Source organism: Natator depressus, chromosome 2 (assembly GCF_965152275.1).
Source record: "Natator depressus isolate rNatDep1 chromosome 2, rNatDep2.hap1, whole genome shotgun sequence".
In the NCBI taxonomy this organism is placed as follows: Eukaryota; Metazoa; Chordata; order Testudines; family Cheloniidae; genus Natator; species Natator depressus.
In genome coordinates, this window is record NC_134235.1 from 17,712,222 (window position 1) to 17,731,348 (window position 19,127).

Here is a 19,127-nt window from a genome sequence, read left to right on the forward strand (position 1 = left end):
CCTTTATGCCTATCCTTTATCATGCAGGGCTGATGTAATGGTTGTTTGTGCCCTGCCATGGCCTTCTTTGTGCACATCAGTAACATCCTGGCATAACCTGGCCCATGATCTCCTTACCTGCCCATATTCTCCGACTCCTTGCCTGTTCTAATATGACATGGAGGCTCAAGCAAAGGAATGGGAGTCAGGAAATCTGGCCTCTGCCACAGACTTCCTTGTGCAACTCACAGCTCTTCTGCACATCAGACTTCCCATCTGGAAACAGGGTATTGTGAGTCTTCATTCATTAAGGGATTGAGTCTGTACGCATTGAAGTTGATGGCGGAGCTCCCATTGAATTCCAGGTTGCTGGATCAGGCACTTATGTCTTAAACATAAAGCTACATCAGTACAAGGTTTGTCATTATTAGACCTGGACAAACTTTAAAAATCTAATTTACTTTCATAATTGACGCTGTTTGTTTACTTTTGCATTTCAGCATAGACAATGCAAATAGATTGTTTGACTATTGTTCATAGTCTGTTTGTTAGAGAACTTTACACTCCATTTCTCATGCATTAGCACAGTGTTGTGATGTTTAGGTTGTCAGCACTGCAGAAGAAGGTTTATTGGTTAAAAAACTGTTTCTATCTGAATTTTTTATATAATCATAGAAGCTTTTCAACTGGTCTTCATTTTGTAAAAACTGAATTTTATCAAACCTAATTCTGGGGGCAAATTTGACCTGACAGTTTCCTTTAATTAAAAATATCTATAGATACAAAGGAAAATAGTCTATTGGAATTTTTATCTTTAATTAAAATGTATAAAACATTCGCAAGAAATAAAATCTATATATAACTAAAAGCTTGCAGGTTACAAGAAATATATTACATCCTATTGATTGTATAATTTATCTTGTAGCTGTAAACTGTGAATTCATTAGAAGATTCTAAATACTAATGAAATGACCCAGCCTATTAGGTTAGAAGGAGTAGATCCTTTCAAGGGTATCTTCATGAAGGCAGTTCTATCCAGCAGTCAGTGTTTCTATGAGCAGAATTTGTTGTTGGTTGTTTGTATTACAGTAGTGCAGAGAGGTCCCAAGTGAAGCTGGGGGCCAATTGTGCTAGGCCCTGTACAAAAAAATAAGACACAGTGTGTGCCCTGAGAACCTGACAATCCAAACAGATAGGACAGACAAAGGTGGGAGGGCAAACACAGGCACAGAGAGGTGAAGTGACTTGCCCAAGGTCACACAGCGGTCAGTGGCAGAGCCAAGAACAGACCCCACCCCCCACCCCCAGGTCTCCAGTCTCACATCCTATCACTAGCCCGTCCTGCCTCTCTTTGGCCACATGGCCTCTCCTATTTGCACTCTTTGTACTTCAGTATTTTTCGCTGAAGTACAAATTGATTTTTACTTATCTTTGACCTCACGGCAATTTTATGATGAAAAAAAAATAATCATCTGCCCTCAAGAACAGGCTACTAATATTTTTTGTGGCATGTCCTTCACTGCTGTGACTACTAGCACTTCCATAAGCCTGCTTTCTGGTATGGTCTGAATGATGGGGCTGCTCGCACTCAACCCAGCTGAGGACTGTTATGCTAAACTTACCAGGAGTCTAAGGACTACAATTAATATGTATAAAATGGAGCCACTAGCAGCCTACCCTAGTTTAATAAGGAGGTTCATCCCAGATAGATCACAGGTCCCCACCAGCTTGCAGTGTTCCATCTTCATCCGAGTGGTCTTTTCCATGGGTTACTGGATGTCTGAAGCTGTAGTCTCCTTGTTAAAAATGAGAGCAGCTTCATGTAGAACTCCATGGCCCATATTTGACCCATGGAGTGAACTTTGCCTAACCCTGGTTTACGACCTATTCTGTTTCATGAGATGCACTTGGTCAACACATAAGAACAAGGAAGTAGGAGATGAGAACATCTGCTTTTCTTGTCTTGTGCTTTCCAGTGCTGTTGTGTACCGCTTTTTGTTCTGGAAGTCCGTCAAGCCCATAATACTCTCCATCCACGTGGATGCAACTGCTTAACCTGGTGCTTCTGTAAATTTGTTTTCATGCTCTGGTCAATTTAAAATTTTTCTGGTTTTGACAGAATGTCAAAGTGCCCAAAGATTTTACTTGCTGTCCAGTGGTCAGGCTCTCAGTGCAGAATGCCTACTGGTTAGTGAGCTACTAACAGTTCTGGTCATCATTGTTTCCAAGTAAAACAGTGATTGATTTTTAAAGATTTCCAGTATGGCAACTGGGAAAACAACTCAGATTGATGCTATGTCTGTATTTTATATGGCCACTGTCAATAAATAAGCTACTAGAGACAGACCTAAGCCCCCAAATTCTGATTTCAAACACTGCAAAGAATGGGAGTATTTTGATGTAGGATTTTGGTTTGGGCTGTAGATACTGACCAGATGGTGTCCAGAATAAGATACTGTCATAACCCAGATCTGATTTCACATCTGACACCCAAACATTAAACAGTGCAAATCTTATGAAAACATCTGCTAGAGCATCACACAAGGGCCTGTTGGATTAGTGGGGGTGGGGCACCAGCAGCAGACTGCTCTGTTCTGTTCCATTGTAGCCTGTGTAGGTGATGGGGGAGGGAATCTGTCATTCCTTGGAAGACTCACTCTGATGGCGGCGAAAGGATGGAAGCCATCTTTCCATTCCACACAGTACCATTGCGAGCTCTTCTCATCTCTCACTGTACAGTTAGGGCAGAAGGGGAGGAGGTTGTGGGGAGAACAACCGGGATGTCAAAACTCCCATTGACTCCAGTGGGGCCAGGATTTCATCCCTCTGGTTTCCAGTGTCGTAGTTTTTCTTATTCTAACAGTCAGCATGCTCACCAGAAATGCTTCAAGAAATGTTTCAAGAAAATGGGTGTACCCAGAAGTGAGCAAGAACATGACTCCAGTGACGTATGGCCCAAATTCTGCTTCCAATTATCCATCTGTCAGGTTATCTGTCTATCTTCGTACCCAGCATTGTATTATCTAAGCACTGCAGTACATTCAATGGGCTTTCACAGGTGGAACTAAGAGCAGGATCAGTCCTACTGATGCCTGTGATGGGTTTGAAAGCAAGTAAAAAGTAGAAAGTTGTAACTGCTTTAAAACCCTGCATCCATCTTACACAGCCTAGGATGTTCCCAAATCCTTTCCGTTGGATTATTTTGTTTGCAGCCATCCTCAGAGCACAGAGCTCATTAATATCCACCTTCTAAGGGTTTGCTTCCTTTTGGGGCCTGTTGTTCATTTTCACTAAGATCCCTGGCAGTGCAAAAAATGCCTTAAAGTGGGAGTGACTTATATTGACACCCAGCATGAAGTTGGATGCCTAAAATCCTTGGAGGGGCTGAGTGTAAATGAGAATCAGGCCCTCTGTTTTTAAACTACACCTGGGCCTGAGTCTCATGTCACTTTATGCCAGAGTAGCTCCCTGGAAACCAGTGAAGCTCTTCCTAATTTACACCAATATACATGAGAGGAGAGCCAAGCTCTAAATCTCTGTCCGCTCTTTGCTCAGAATAATGACTGCTCGGTAACTGCACTGAAACATTTCACAGCATTTATTCTTCAGGACAGGAGCACCTGCAGAAGACATTTCCCATCCTCCCTACAGTATTAGTAGTTCCCCTTCCACTTCCAAATTTTTGCTGCGTGCTATACTCATGTGGGTTAGGGGGAGGCCTTTGTTTTACTACAATGATGAACAATTACAAAATCTCCCTCAAGGCATAATGGTAGGCACTCTGGAACACATTGAATCAGTGTAGCGATAGCAATGGGAGAAGTATTAGAAGCTGGCACTGCCAAGAGCATAACTGGCTTAAGGGGAAGAAGATGGAGTTTTTTTATGGCCAGATTCTGCCTGTGATTACCTTACTTCATAAGTAATCACCTTGAAATTGGTGCAGCTAGTCGGGAAATAAGGTACCACCACAAAGAGCATAAGGGTGGCAGACTCTCACCCAATGAGCAACAGTGGTCTTCCTAGGAGGCAGTAAAGCAATTCATGACCGACGATCAACTAGGGTGACCAGATGTCCCGATTTTACAGGGACAGTTCCGATATTTGGGGCTTTTTCTTATATAGGTGCCAATTACCCCCCACCCCCTGTTCTGATTTTTCACCCTTGCTGTCTGGTCACCTTATGATCAACCCTCGAGCAAGGCAGCAAATGCAGCCCACTCTACAATTTGTTCAGATACGTGCTGGAGTTTGCAAAGGGCACAACAAGAATTGCAGAGGAAGACACACACAGAAAGATGACTTGAGTCTGTGAATTGGAACCAATTATTCAAATGCAGATAATTCCTCCCTTATCTCTCCCAAACCCCTCACAAAACCTATAACACAGCAGAATCAGATGGTCCTGATCCCCACCTGGGAAATCGTTTTTATTCTGCAGCAAAGCAGGAGAAACACACGTTGAAAAGAGTGTGTTTTGGGTACAAAAATGTTGCAAATAATGGGACTGTTCCTACCCATATGTGAGGCTCAGATTACCCTCGCCTTCCATTCTCGTAGCCTTAGGGTCTATCTATAGTGGAGCTGGAGGTATAATTTCCAGATTGGGTGGATGTACCCATGCTAGCTCTGATTGAGCTAGTGCACTAAAAATAGAAGTGTAAGATGAGCAGCGGTAGTGTAGCAGGCTGTGTCGCTGCTTATATCTGCCCAAGTACATACATAGGGTTTCAGAGGAGATCTTACTCTGTCTGCTAGTCTCTCCTGCTGCTCACACTGCTGTGGCTACACTTCTCTTTTCAATGCACTAGTTCGATCAGAGCTTGCACCTGTATGTCCACTCAAGCTAGAAAGAACACCCTCCAGCTCCAGTGTGAACATACCCCAGGCTGATTGCTAGTACTCAATAGTCAAATGTAACAACTGCTGAATACCTTTCATAGTACAGTATTACTGTTGTCCGGTTATTGTTATCCATCTCATTCTTGATCATTCTAGGCACATGATGCTAGACCATGCTGGTTTGGTTGCCTTCATGGTTTTGCTTAGTGCAGTTGCTAAAGGCTTGTCAGGGCAGCAGGACAGTCCATATTTTTGTCACTTTTCTGGCAGGTTATTTCTCACATCACAAGGTTATCCCATTGCCATCGAACTGAAGGAATATTTTATGATCACTTTTCCCATAAGTAGCGACCGTAATTTTTGCTGCAAAAAGCAACCATTTCGGAAACGTCCCTTCTCCTCCAAAGGCAAGCTATTTCACAATGTACAGTATGTGTCGGGGCATTTCACCAGGTGGGTATTTTCACATCATTCACGTTTCTCACAGGCAGTGAAACAGATAGCTGGGTGCTTTCATTTAGAGGCCCTTTGTGCATCAAACTCAAGCTGCAAAACTCTGCCTCTCCCTCTCCCTATTTCTCCAATCTTGTCTTTTATGGTTTCATCCCCGCCTCCTCCACTCTGTCAGTGAGCTACCTGATTCATGCTCGGCTGCCTGTGTTATCAGCTTCTCCCACAGCTGCCTCTGCACATCTGTCCTTGCTGTGGGAAACCCTCCCTGAAGTAATTCATGAATCCAGTGCCCTCTCCTTCTTCAAGGCCTGCCTCTGCTGTGATGCTTATATGAAATCAGCCAGCCAGTGAGGCTTGCAGTTTGTGTTAACCAGGGATAGCCAAAGTCTATAGTGATTTGGAACCATCAGGGGCTACCTAGTTGTGAATAACTGTGTATGTCATTGTGATGGGGTATTTGCCCTACATCAGCACTGAATGGGTTAAGGTGGAAAGAGAGGCTAATTAGTCATAGACTGCACCTGCTGGGGAGCTCAACACCATTCCACAGTCTTGGCAGGAGCCACAAGGCCGCTACGCTGAATGGCCTCTATGCGGCTCCTGTGTGTCAAACAGGAGGAACAACAGCATCCTAATCCCAGCTGGGCTTTGTGGGGTGAAATTTAAAACTGGTCTTGAGAGAGACTTGAGTGGTGCATGACCCTTGTGTTGGAATAGGGGAGAATTTCACACAGGGGGCACAAGGGTTGAAGTCCTGACCCCACTTAGGTCAATAGGAGTTTTGCCATTGACTACAGGATAGGCTCCCCAATTTCTGCCTCGAACTCGTGCAAATGAAACAGCACCAATTCCACTGTGAGAGGGCCTTCTGCAGAGAGGGATGGGGCTGTCCCTAAGCTCTGGCCATGTAAATACAAAGGGTACTGGGGCACTATAGGATGATGCTGAAGGACATTTCACTTTGTTCTCCTTGTGAGATAAGAACATAAGAATAGTCCTACTGGGTCAGACAATGGTACATCTAGCCCACTATTCTGTTTCTGACAGTGGCTGGTGCCAGGTGCTTCAGAAGGAATGAACAAAACAGGGCAGTTATTGAGTGATCTGTCCCTTGTTGTCCAATCCCAGCTTCTAGCAATCAGAAGCTCAGAGACACCCACAGCACGGGATTGCATCCCTGACCATTTGGGCTAATAGTCATTGATAGACTTTGTCTTCCATTAACTTATCTAGTTCCTTTTTTAAACCAAATAATATTTTTGGCGTTCACAACATCTCATGGCAATGAGTTCCACACTTTGTCTGTGTATTGTGTGAAGACAAACTTCCTCATGTTTCTTTTAAACCTGATGCCTATTAATTTCGTTGGCTGACCTCTGGTTGTGCGTTATGTGAAGGGATAAATAACATTTCCTTATTCACTTTCTCCATGCCATTCATGATTTTATAGACCTCTATCATATTCCCCTTTAGTCATCTAAAATAAACAGTGTTTTTAATCTCTCCTCATACAGAAGCTGTTCTATACCCTTAATCATGTTTCTGGCCCTTCTCTTTACTTTTTTCAATTCTAATATCTTTTTTGGGACAGAGTGACCAGAACTGCACACAGTTTTCAAAGTGTGGGTGTACCACAGATTTATATAGTGAATTTATGATAATTTCAGTAGCTATTCCTTTCCTAATGGTTCCTAACATTTTGTTCACTTTTTCAACTGCCGCTGCACATTGAGCCGATGGTTGTCAGAGGATAGTCCACGATGACTTCAAGATCTTTCTTGAGCAGTAACAGCTAATTTAGACCCCACCATTTTATATGTATAGTTGGGATTATATTTTCCAACATGCATTACTTTGCATTTATCATACTAAATTGCATCTGCTATTTTCTTGCCCAGTCACCCAGTTTTGTCAGATATCTTTGTAACTCTTTGCAGTCAGATTTGGACTTACAAAATTACTCAAGATAGTTATCATCTGCAACCTTTGCCACCGCACTGCTTACCCCTTTTTTCCAGATCATTATGAATATGTTGAACAGCACAAGACCCAGGACAGATTCTCGGGGGGGACCCCACTGTTCACCTCTCTCCACTGTGAAAACTAACCATTTATTCCTACCCTTTGTTTCTTTGAACCAGTTACCAGTTTAATTAGTTATTGATCCATAAGAGGACCTTCCCACTTATCCATGACTGCCTATATTGCTTAAGAGCAAAGGAACCAGCTCCTCGGTGAAGATGAAATCTGCTTCTTAAAAGAGAATATTTTTAAGAGGAATGATGGATGAAGATTTCAGTGTTTCAGGTAAATTCCTGTCTATCACTATTAATATTCCCATAGCCATTCCCGATCATATTTCTTTTGTTCTTGTAACTCCTTTCAACCTTGAAAGTTTGCATGGAACTTTGGGATACGTGGAACCTATTGGTGAGCAGGATCCAATAGACAGGGATGGTAGCCTGTGGAATCCATTCTGCTTGAGCACAAAGGGGTTCCAGTTCTCATGTCTGCAGCTAGCACTCAGTCACATAAGCCCTTGCAGCTGGCTATTATGTCAACAAATAATGTAAGAGCAGAGTGAGTTTTAAATTCTGAGAGAGAGAGAGAGCGAGAGACATATGTGTGATTTAAGACCTTAGTGCCCTTGTGGATGGGTCAAAGCTGTCATGCAGCTCTGTGATGTCAAAACATGCATTTCATTTTTAAAATAACACTTTGTAGTTAGGTTTCAGAGTAGCAGCCCTGTTAGTCTGTATTCACAAAAAGAAAAGGAGTACTTGTGGCACCTTAGAGACTAGCAAATTTTAAAAAATCCACTCCATACGGCTAAATTCAGTGCCTTGCGTAATGACAGGTTTCAAAGTAGCAGCCGTGTTAGTCTGTATTCGCAAAAAGAAAAGGAGTACTTGGGGCACAAGTACTCCTTTTCTACTTTGTAGTTAGGGCTGTTGCTCGGTGACAGTGTTATGATAGGAGAGACTCAGTCTCTAAAGTGGACATGGATCTCCTACTGCCCCTATTTGTTGGAGCTCAGATTTACAATGGAAAGTGCACGCTTAGGCTGAGAGAGGAGTGAGAACTTGCAATACACAACTCTCAGAACTCCTGATCTAAATAGCAGAATTAGTGCTAATCTCAGAGAAGGCCTGTGACGGGTTAGACAAACCCCCACACTGGCAAAGAGAGGGTTAAGAAGAACCTGTGAACCCAGTTGGCTCTTCCCTGCCACCCCTGCAGGGTGAGGGGAGTTAAAAGGAGAGGGAGTTAAAAGGAGGCACCCTGGCTGACCAGGAAGGAGAGCAAAGTTCTGCTTCTCCTGATGTTAGAGACTGAGGTAGCTTGCCAGTTGGACAAACCTCCCTATAGAAGGGATGGCTAGACCCTAGGAGACTGACCACAACACTGGTTATTTGAAGACAGGCTCTGAAGAGAAGGGCAGGGTCCCACTGAAAGCTTTTTCAGATGACCCTGTTTTGAGTTGTTTTTTCTTGTTTTTTGGGACTTTACCACTCCAAAGGGGTAGGACAGAACTGTGCATTGGCTGCAGGACTAAGGCTCTGCTACATCAGAGTGACTGTGGCCATCCCCCCAGAGATCCTGAGACCAGGTGAGTTGTACCCCAGTAGACCACGATCAGGTGCTGCAGAGGCAGATCCACAGACCAGGGCTCTATTGTCTCATCCAGCTCTGAAAGATCACAACACCCACACCTGTTTGTGATGACAAGATTAATGCGAAAGGTAGTGTGGTCCAGTAAACAGCAGGGAACTGCAATTCAGAGCTCCTTGGTTCTTTTCATTGCTCTGTCAATGCCCGAGACTATGGCCAACTCACTTAGGCCTGAATTTTCAAAGCATCCAGCTAGGTCTGTGAAGTTGGGCATCCAAAAACTGAGGCAACCAAAATTAGTGGCTGCTTTTGAAAACGTGGGCCCTATCCTCCCTGTGTGTTGTCCCCCCACCCAACCCTCCATGTTGTATACTACCTCATGCCAGTTTTGTGGGTCGGGGGTTAATGTTTGCAAAGCACTTTGAAATTCCCTGACAAAAAACACTATAGGAAATAAATGCACAGTATCATTAGTAAAATTGTGGTCCCCAGAATGAAGGATCAGAGGATCCCCAAGGATTTCACTCTTGTAAGATTTCCAATAAGGTACAAAGCAATGGAAAAATGTGCCAATGTGAACATACCCAACCCGTGTATAGGTGCGTTCACCTCCTCAATGATAGCTTTCTGACATCCTGAACATGGTCTGTGGGATTCTCACAGATTCTTCTTTTTTGTGGGGAGGGGTTGAGTTAACATTCTTTTTATGTATACACAATATATCATGGTCAGACTGTTGCTTTTAAAGTCACATTAAGGAGGGCATGCAGGAGCAGGGAGTGGAGATGTTCTGTCATCAGAACTCTGAGGCAGGTACAGTGCTTGTGGGGGCCCAGTAGAATGTACTTAGGAAGTGGCACCTACCTTTGGAAGTTTTCCTTAAAGTTCTGCTCTAGGAATTATTTTGGGAAGTTACATGGCCTGTGTTAAACTGGCGGTCAGACTAGATGATCATCATGATCCCTCTAGGCTTTGAATCTATTAACCTCTTTGAGGGTGCAGCCTGGCTCACCCTGGCTCACACTAGCCTGTGTATAGATGGAGGCCTGTCCATGAAACATACCTCCTCTGGAGTTTCTAGCACAGCAACCAGCATTAAGATGTCTCCACACCTTGCACTCAAGTAGTTCAAATGCTGGCATTCAATCACATCATGATCCTAGAGCTGATAAGGAGTCTGTCAGTCTATCTAGGTTCTTACCTCACATCCAACACCACAGTCCTTTTACATCTGTGAGTGAACACAAGCAGATTTCTGTATTTTTTCTCTCCTTCTCCCAGAGAGAGGTTTGGTTGTTAAAGGGGATGAGGGATAGAATTGGTGCAGTTGCTGAAGTGGGGGAAGTTAGGCTGAAAGAATAAGATAATAATGGAAAGAGGAAATATTAAACAATATATATATATATATATATATAACCAAAAATGTGAATCTGCTCATCCTCTGATCCAGCACCAAACATTCTGTGCAGATAGCACAGAAGTAGACTCAGTGATTGTATCATGGAACTAAAAATGTGTGGTGTTGTATAAATATTTGAAGCTATTATTATGCAAGCAATGAGCTGGAGGCTTTGTCACCGCACTAGTCAAAGGACCGCTAGGAGAAATGCAGAAACCCACGCAATAAAGATAGGCATGGAACAAAACCAAGCAAGAGGAAAAGGCAAAATGTTGTGATGAATGTACTAACTATATTTAAAAAACTAGAAACAACATTTTATGTGTCTTTTAAAGCAATTTAATGCTGGTGAAACATACCAGACTGAGAGCCCTAGAAACTGAAATCCTCTGTTCAGCCACAGGATAACCATGGTCCTAGCAGTGGTGGTGGTAATATACTTCACTCCACACTGCACTGACAGGGCATTTGGATGCCTGATTTGCAAAATCATTTTTGAAGCCAGATAAACTTTGTGTAGACAGGGTAAATTGTGGAAATGGACCAGGCTTCACTTGTGGATCCAGGTTCAGGTCATGCACATCCCAAAGTTTGGGGATGTTTGCATACATTTTGGTTCAGGACGATCTCTGATTAAAAGTTCAGTACTCTATAGTTTTTTGTTTTCTCTTTAGATGGGGAAAAGCTTCCAACAGCATGGAAATTACTCTGTGCACAAAGAAATTCCCCTTTCTATATGCAAGAAGCCTGGGAAACAAGCAGAGAGAACTAGAAGTCCTGGCACAGTCAAGGAATTATGATGTGATTAGAATAACAGAGACTTGCTGGGATAACTCACATGACTGGAGTACTGTCATGGATGGATATAAACTGTTCAGGAAGGACAGGCACGGCAGAAAAGGTGGGGGAGTTGCACTGTATGTAAGGGAGCAGTATGACTGCTCAGAGCTCAAGTATGAAACTGCAGAAAAACCTGAGTGTCTCTGGATTAAGTTTAGAAGTGTGAGCAACAAGGGTGATGTTGTCGTGGGAGTCTGCAATAGACCACCGGACGAGGGGGATGAGGTGGACGAGGCTTTCTTCCAGCAACTCACGGAAGTTACTAGATCGCAGGCCCTGGTTCTAATGGGAGACTTCAATCACCCTGATATCTGCTGGGAGAGCAATACAGCAGTGCACAGACAATCCAGGAAGTTTTTGGAAAGGGTAGGGGACAATTTCCTGGTGCAAGTGCTGGAACCAACTAGGGGCAGAGTTCTTCTTGACCTGCTGCTCACAAACCGGGAAGAATTAGTAGGGGAAGCTAAAGTGGATGGGAACCTGGTGGGCAGTGACCATGAGATGGTCGAGTTCAGGATCCTGACACAAGGAGGAAAGGAAAGCAGCAGAATACGGACCCTGGACTTCAGGAAAGCAGACTTTGACTCCCTCAGGGAACTGATGGGCAGGATCCCCTGGGAGAATAACATGAGGGGGAAAGGAGTCCAGGAGAGCTGCCTGTATTTTAAAGAATCCCTATTGAGGTTACAGGCACAAACCATCCCGATGTGTAGAAAGAATAGTAAATATGGCAGGCAACGAGCTTGGCTTAACAGAGAAATCCTTGCTGATCTTGAACACTAAAAAGAAGCTTACAAGAAGTGGAAGATTGGACAAATGACAAGGGAGGAGTATAAAAATATTGCTGGGGGATGCTGGAGTGAAATCAGGAAGGCCAAATCACACCTGGAGTTGCAGCTAGCAAGAGATATTAAGAGTAACAAGAATGGCTTCTTCAGGTATGTTAGCAACAAGAAGAAAGTCAAGGAAAGTGTGGGCCCCTTATGAATGAGGGAGGCAACCTAGTGACAGAGGATGTGGAAAAAGCTAATGTACTCAATACTTTTTTTGCCTCTGTCTTCACGAACAAGGTCAGCTCCCAGACTGCTGCACTGGGCAGCACAGCATGGGGAGGAGGTGACCAGCCCTCTGTGGAGAAAGAAGTGGTTCGGGACTATTTAGAAAAGCTGGACAAGCACAAGTCCATGGGGCCGGATGTGCTACATCCGAGAGTGCTAAAGGAGTTGGCGGATGTGATTGCAAAGCCATTGGCCATTATCTTTGAAAACTCATGGCGATCGGGGGAAGTCCCGGATGACTGGAAAAAGGCTAATGTAGTGCCCATCTTTAAAAAAGGGAAGAAGGAGGATCCTGGGAACTACAGGCTAGTCAGCCTCACCTCAGTCCCTGAAAAATCATGGAGCAGGTCCTCAAGGAATCAATTCTGAAGCACTTACACGAGAGGAAAGTGATCAGGAAGAGTCAGCATGGATTCACCAAGGGCAAGTCATGCCTGACTAATCTAATTGCCTTCTATGGTGAGATAACTGGCTCTGTGGATGAGGGGAAAGCGGTGGACGTGTTGTTCCTTGACTTTAGCAAAGCTTTTGACACGGTCTCCCACAGTATTCTTGCCAGCAAGTTAAAGTATGGGCTGGATGAATGGACTCTAAGGTGGATAAAAAGTTGGCTAGATTGTCGGGCTCAACAGGTAGTGATCAATGGCTCCATGTCTAGTTGGCAGCCGGTATCAAGTGGAGTGCCCCAAGGGTCGGTCCTTGGGCCGGTTTTGTTCAATATCTTCATAAATGATCTGGAGGATGGTGTGGATTGCACCCTCAGCAAGTTTGCAGATGACACTAAACTGGGAGGAGAGGTAGATACACTGGAGGGTAGGGATAGGATACAGAGGGACCTCGACAAATTAGAGGATTGGGCCAAAAGAAATCTGATGAGGTTCAACAAGGACAAGTGCAGAGTCCTGCACTTAGGACGGAAGAATCCCATGCACCGCTACAGACTAGGGACCGAATGGCTAGGCAGCAGTTCTGTAGGAAAGGACGTAGGGGTTACAGTGGACGAGAAGCTGGATATGAGTCAACAGTGTGCCCTTGTTGCCAAGAAGGCCAATGGCATTTTGGGCTGTATATGTAGGGGCATTGCCAGCAGATCGAGGGACGTGATCGTTCCCCTCTATTTGACATTGGTGAGGCCTCATCTGGAGTACTGTGTCCAGTTTTGGGCCCCACACTACAAGAAGGATGTGGAAAAATTGGAAAACATCCAGCGGAGGGCAACAAAAATGATTAGGGGGCTGGAACACATGACTTATGAGGAGAGGCTGAGGGAACTGGGATTGTTTAGTCTACGGAAGAGAAGAATGAGGGGGGATTTGATAGCTGCTTTCAACTACCTGAAAGGGGGTTCCAAAGAGGATGGATCTAGACGGTTCTCAGTGGTAGCAGATGACAGAACAAGGAGTAATGGTCTCAAGTTGCAGTGGGGGAGGTTTAGGTTGAATATTAGGGAAAACTTTTTCACTAGGAGGGTGGTGAAACACTGGAATGCGTTACCTAGGGAGGTGGTGGAATCTCCTTCCTTAGATATTTTTAAGGTCAGGCTTGACAGAGCCCTGGCTGGGATGATTTAGTTGGGGATTGGTCCTGCTTTGAGCAGGGGGTTGAACTAGATGACCTCCTGAGGTCCCTTCCAACCCTGATATTCTATGATTGTATGATATGCAGTTATAATAGTGCCACATTAATCCAGGGTATGCACAGCACATATTTAACTGACATGTGTAGTTAATGTTTTGACACTTTGTTAATGTTATCCCTAAAATAATGACTCTGGTGTGGTATATATTGTAATGATGTGTTAAAGTAATTATATCGTGGGAGTAAACATCCCTCTCTGCTTCTCAAATAGCCTATAGCAATTGCAGCACATACCTGAAGTTTCTATCTGAAGTGGAGGTGCGTAAATTTGGTTCATGTTAGTTTGTGTTCTGCCATGTAACTGATGCAGTACAGAATGAAATCAGTTTATGTGGCATCCCATCTGATGGGACATAACATTCAAAGTGGTGAATGGAATGATGCCAGTGATTTAACTGACAGCCAGGCAGTGAAGAATCTCCCTTTACCAAAATACTTTTGAATCTCTTATCTTGTAAAATAGTTTGGCTTCCCAGTGGTAAGGTAGCTTTGTTTTGTCTTGCGAATTATCTGGGACTCAGTCAGTAATTACCCCTCTCATAGGGAGAGTTAGGGTTTTATTTGGCACTGTCTCCACTGCCAGCCAGATGTACCCAAACCACCAGCACCATGGAGGAAAACAGCCCTTCTCTTTTGTCTGTCTTAAGAATCTTCCTTTTTAGAACTTTGTTATACTATATACACAGGTGCTGGGGGTGCTACCACACTCCCTGGCTTGAAGCGGTTTCTGTTATGTACAGGGTTTACAGTTCGGTTCAATGGCTCTCCACACCCCCACTATACAAATTGTTCCAGCACCCCTGACGATATATGGTCATATCACAAGCAACAGAAGTGGTTGGTTTCCCATATGTTTGAATGGTTTTTACACTGTAGGTGTTGCTGTGGTAAAAGCTAGAAAAGCATCTGAATGTAGAGCTCTGTTATTAGGGAAGCAGATGCCCACCAGTTGTGGATAAGAATATTGTACATTTTAACTAACAGCTGGTTTTCTACCTCCTCACTCCCTGACTGCGTGAAGCAGACTTGGCATTCTACAAGCACCATCTGATTTACTAATGCAGGGACAAACTGCAACATCACCGTAGTGCCCACCTCTGCAACTTCAAAACTCAGGAGACAAATAAAAAAAGTAATTGGTTTTAAAGATCTTGCAATTTTTCAAACAAACCACACTTCATTTTTGGCCTATCTTCTATTTTTTTTTTTAATTCTTTGCCAATTTAAAATAGGCCATACCCATCGCTCTTATGAATATGTTTTAGGCTGAACATCAGCCCGAAATGTATTAAGGGTCACTGCAGGTAGTTAGTCTTTCATTGACTTCAATGGGCTTTGGATGAGGTGTAAAGTGTATATATACAAATTGCAAGGGTTTATATATGTATATATGTATAGGGACTTTCTCTGCCTCCACCTGACTGATAGGAGTGACAGCTACATCCCATGCTTCTCCTGAGAATTGCTGTCTCTTGCCTCTGAGGGTACATCTGCAAGGAATAAAAGACCCGCGGTATCTGAACACTTCTTTATCTTCTCCTCTGGGCCCTTCGTGCCTCAGTTTCCATATGTGAGAGCTGGGTAGGAAAAAATTTTCCCATCCTGTAAAAACCTTGAGATTTTGAAAGAAAAAAAAAATCCAGTCCCAAATTGGGGCAAAGCGCCAGTCTCAAATGTTTTCGCAAACCAAAAATCCAAACACAGAAATGTGGTTGAGCTCAATCGAAACATTTCATGTTAACGTCAATCATTTTTCCCCAACATTTTCTTCTTTACTATGAATTTACTTAAAGTTTGAAACAAAAAGTCATTTTGAACAGAGAAACAGAAACTTTTCATCTGGAAAATCTGTAAACCGGGTATTTAGACAACTTCAAAACATTTTTTCAAAGGTTGCCCAGAATGAAATTCATCAAAATTGACCTTTTCCACAAAAAGCTGTGACCAAGCTACTGTGCCAAAAATAGCATGGTGGCTGCAGTGGGATGAACTAGCCTCCCCTCGGCATGATCGCACCCAGGACCCCAGGTACGTACTTGGCTGCCGGCCTGTGCAATGCTGTCAGCCAGAATGTGGAAATGCAGGAGAAGTATGTGTGTTTGTAGAGAGAGAAGGACTGAACAAATCTGGACTCTTAAGAATTCATGGTTGTCACTGTGCTTCAGACCACGGCCACTAAGCTTTCTGAAGAGAGTGATAGAACTCAGGACCTGTGATCAAATGCACGAGCCCCAACTCCTTTTGGTTTTTAAAAAGAGAATCTGCTTTTGTAGTACAGGTACTGTAACAAACTAGAGCAGAAGGGGGAAATGGTACATATATGTACTAGCCCATTCAATAAATATATGACCTTTTTAAAAAGTATTAAAAGAATGTTAAAGTTTCAAAGTCAAGTTCTTAAAAGTTAGCAAATGCCAGTATTAAGGCTGCAAACTTAACTAGGTCTCCTTGGGCACATGCAGGATGATCCAGTCTTAATATGTTATCACAAACTTACTATCACCTTTTACTCTACTGGGGCAATAGCCAGCTGGTGGAAAATGGCATGTGCCTTCCAGCAAAGAATAGGAACTCTAATAATATCCCGCATGATGGATGTTTGCACATCATATTGGTGAAACAAAAGTGAGTCATGCAGGATACACTTGTAACTGTGGCTTGCTGCATAGTCATTTACTATCTGAGGAGGATTAATGTTGTCCTGCATGCAAAGATGTGGAGTAGATATACCACTGATTGGATGGCATGAGAATACACCACCACAAAGTAGGATGAAGAACAGGAGGACTTGTGGCACCTTAGAGACTAACAAATTTATTTGAGCATAAGCTTTCGTGAGCTACAGCTCACTTCATCGGATGCATTCAGTGCCACAAGTACTCCTTTTCTTTTTGCGAATACAGACTAACACGGCTGCTACTCAGAAACAAAGTAGGATGTTTCTGGAAGTATAAAGGCTCACGAAAGCATGTGGAGCTGAGGTGACTAGAAGCCTCCTCTTACTCCAAAACACAGCAAAGGGCCAGATCATCAACAGGTGTGAAATTAAACCTTTGATAAGCAGGCAAGAGGGTCACTATCACAGGATTTTAGAGCTCATTCTCCTTGAACTGTAGCTGCCACTATGGCTTGCCTTGACACTGTAGCTACATGATAACAGATTTGTAAGGCTTCCTCCTAGAGCTCAATTCATATCTTTACCTATTCTCTAAATAATGGGGACAGACCCATGGCTCACTTCTCAATGATAACTAAGGATAATCCTTCCGTCTCTTTTTAATTTGCACTCCTCAATACTGTGCCTGAGGAATTTCTCCTGCTTTGTAATCTCCTACAACGAGAATATGCAGAGGCAAATACAGGAAGGAAAGAGGCTTGTTTTCTTAATGTGTTGACTATGCAGATCTAAACAAAACCTCCTGCCTCAGTTTTTCTAGATTTGGATCAGGTAGAAAGGAAAAGAGGGATGGTCTGGGCAGTACACCTCTTATCCTCACACTGAATGCTCAGGTCTGTGGTCAATGCAGTAGTTAGGGGCATTGAAAGTCTTCTGGAACTCCCATAGCTCAGGGCTTGGGTTCTACGTGTGGAGGAATAAATGGGAAAGAACTCCAAGTACTACTGAGTTCTAAGTAAACTTCCTTTTTAAACAATTTGTTTCGGGGCTGGCTCTGGATAAAAATCATCTTGTTTTAATCACTGTGTCTTATGGCAGCACAGCTCCTGCCCCAGCCACCCTGTGACTGATATCTAAAAAAAATATATATTCCTCTCCTTCCTGGTATGGAACTAACTAAATAACTTCACAACTAGACAATGAATGTGTTTTAATTCATATGTAGCCTGGCAGATGATGTCAGTGCCCTGGACTTGTTGTTATTAATATCTTTTTTAACCTAGTTGCTATAAGAGCAGCTGAGCCAACCCTAGCCACACTGATTTCAAAGGGAGAAAAAAAAATACCACAGCTCTAGCAGAAGCTAATTGCTTGCAGGCAGCCTTGCTGCAGCAAACTGTCTGTCCTCAGGGTCCTAAGTCCTCTAGGATTTTTAGATCAGTTTCCATCAGAACAGGGTTTCTCTGATCGTCATATGCATAGAGCCAGCCTCCCCGATGTATAACAAGTGAAAGAGGGATGTGTCTATCTTCCCCGTGCCCTTCTGCAGCCAAGAAATGGTCTTTAAAAATGGTCTGACATCATTAAAAAAAATTAATGTTTCCTCTCCTTCCTAATATGGAACTAACTAAATAATGTCACAGCTATAGAATGAATGTGTTTTAATTCAGATGTAGCCTGGCAGATGATGTCAATGCACTGGATGTGTTAATATTATCTTTTTAAACCAAGCTGCCATAAGAGCAGCGAGCCAGCCTCAGCCGCATTGATTTCAAAGGGAGAGAAGAAAATACCACAGCAGTGTGGAAAGCTCTCTTTAACCATGTGGGCAAAGGCAGCTTGTTAATGTTCCTGCCAGGCTATGGCCAAGTAAATGGCTAAGTGGGAATTCAGGATCTGCCAGAACCAAGTGTATTCTCTCATCCCTTCTGTTTTTCATACAGTGGCCACCACAGCAATAGCTAAGCTCCTTTCAAAGAGGCTGCCTTCAGTAGCATGACCAGCTTGTGTCACATGTAGCTTCTTCTCTCTTTTTCGCCCCTGGGAAAACTTGGATGTGTGCTTTTTGTTGCTGTAGTGTCCAGCTGCTTTTATTTCTAAGAGCAAATTCAAAGCAGTGCACCTTGCACCTGGAGTGGAGAGCGATGAGCTCTGAAGTAGCTGTTAGTGCCTACAGGAGTGAATCTAGTGAATCTGAACTTTTGTGAGTTTGGGCTTGACAGACATGCTCTGGAACACATATCCAACAATTTGCTAGTAATCGTGCTGCTGGCTCAGAAAGATTTTGTAGGTTTTTGGAGCATGGGGGGGAAGATTGGATCTGCAGGTGTTGGGAGTTATATTCAGAGCCTAAACCTTTCTGGGTGTTTCCCACCATGTCTCTTCCTCTTAGCTAGAAGAGTCCAAGCCTGAGGTTTGCAATACTGAGACTGCCTGTGTCAGGGTTCCTTCCCACTCTGAGCTCTAGGGTACAGATGTGGGGACCCGCATGAAAGACCCCCTAAGCTTATTCTTACCAGCTTAGGTTAAAAACTTCCCCAAGGTACAAACTTTGCCTTGTCCTTAAACAGTATGCTGCCACCACCAAGCGTTTTAAACAAAGAATAGGGAAAGAGACCACTTGGAGACATCTTTCCCCAAAATATCCCCCCAAGCCCTACACCCCCTTTCCTGGGGAAGGCTTGATAAT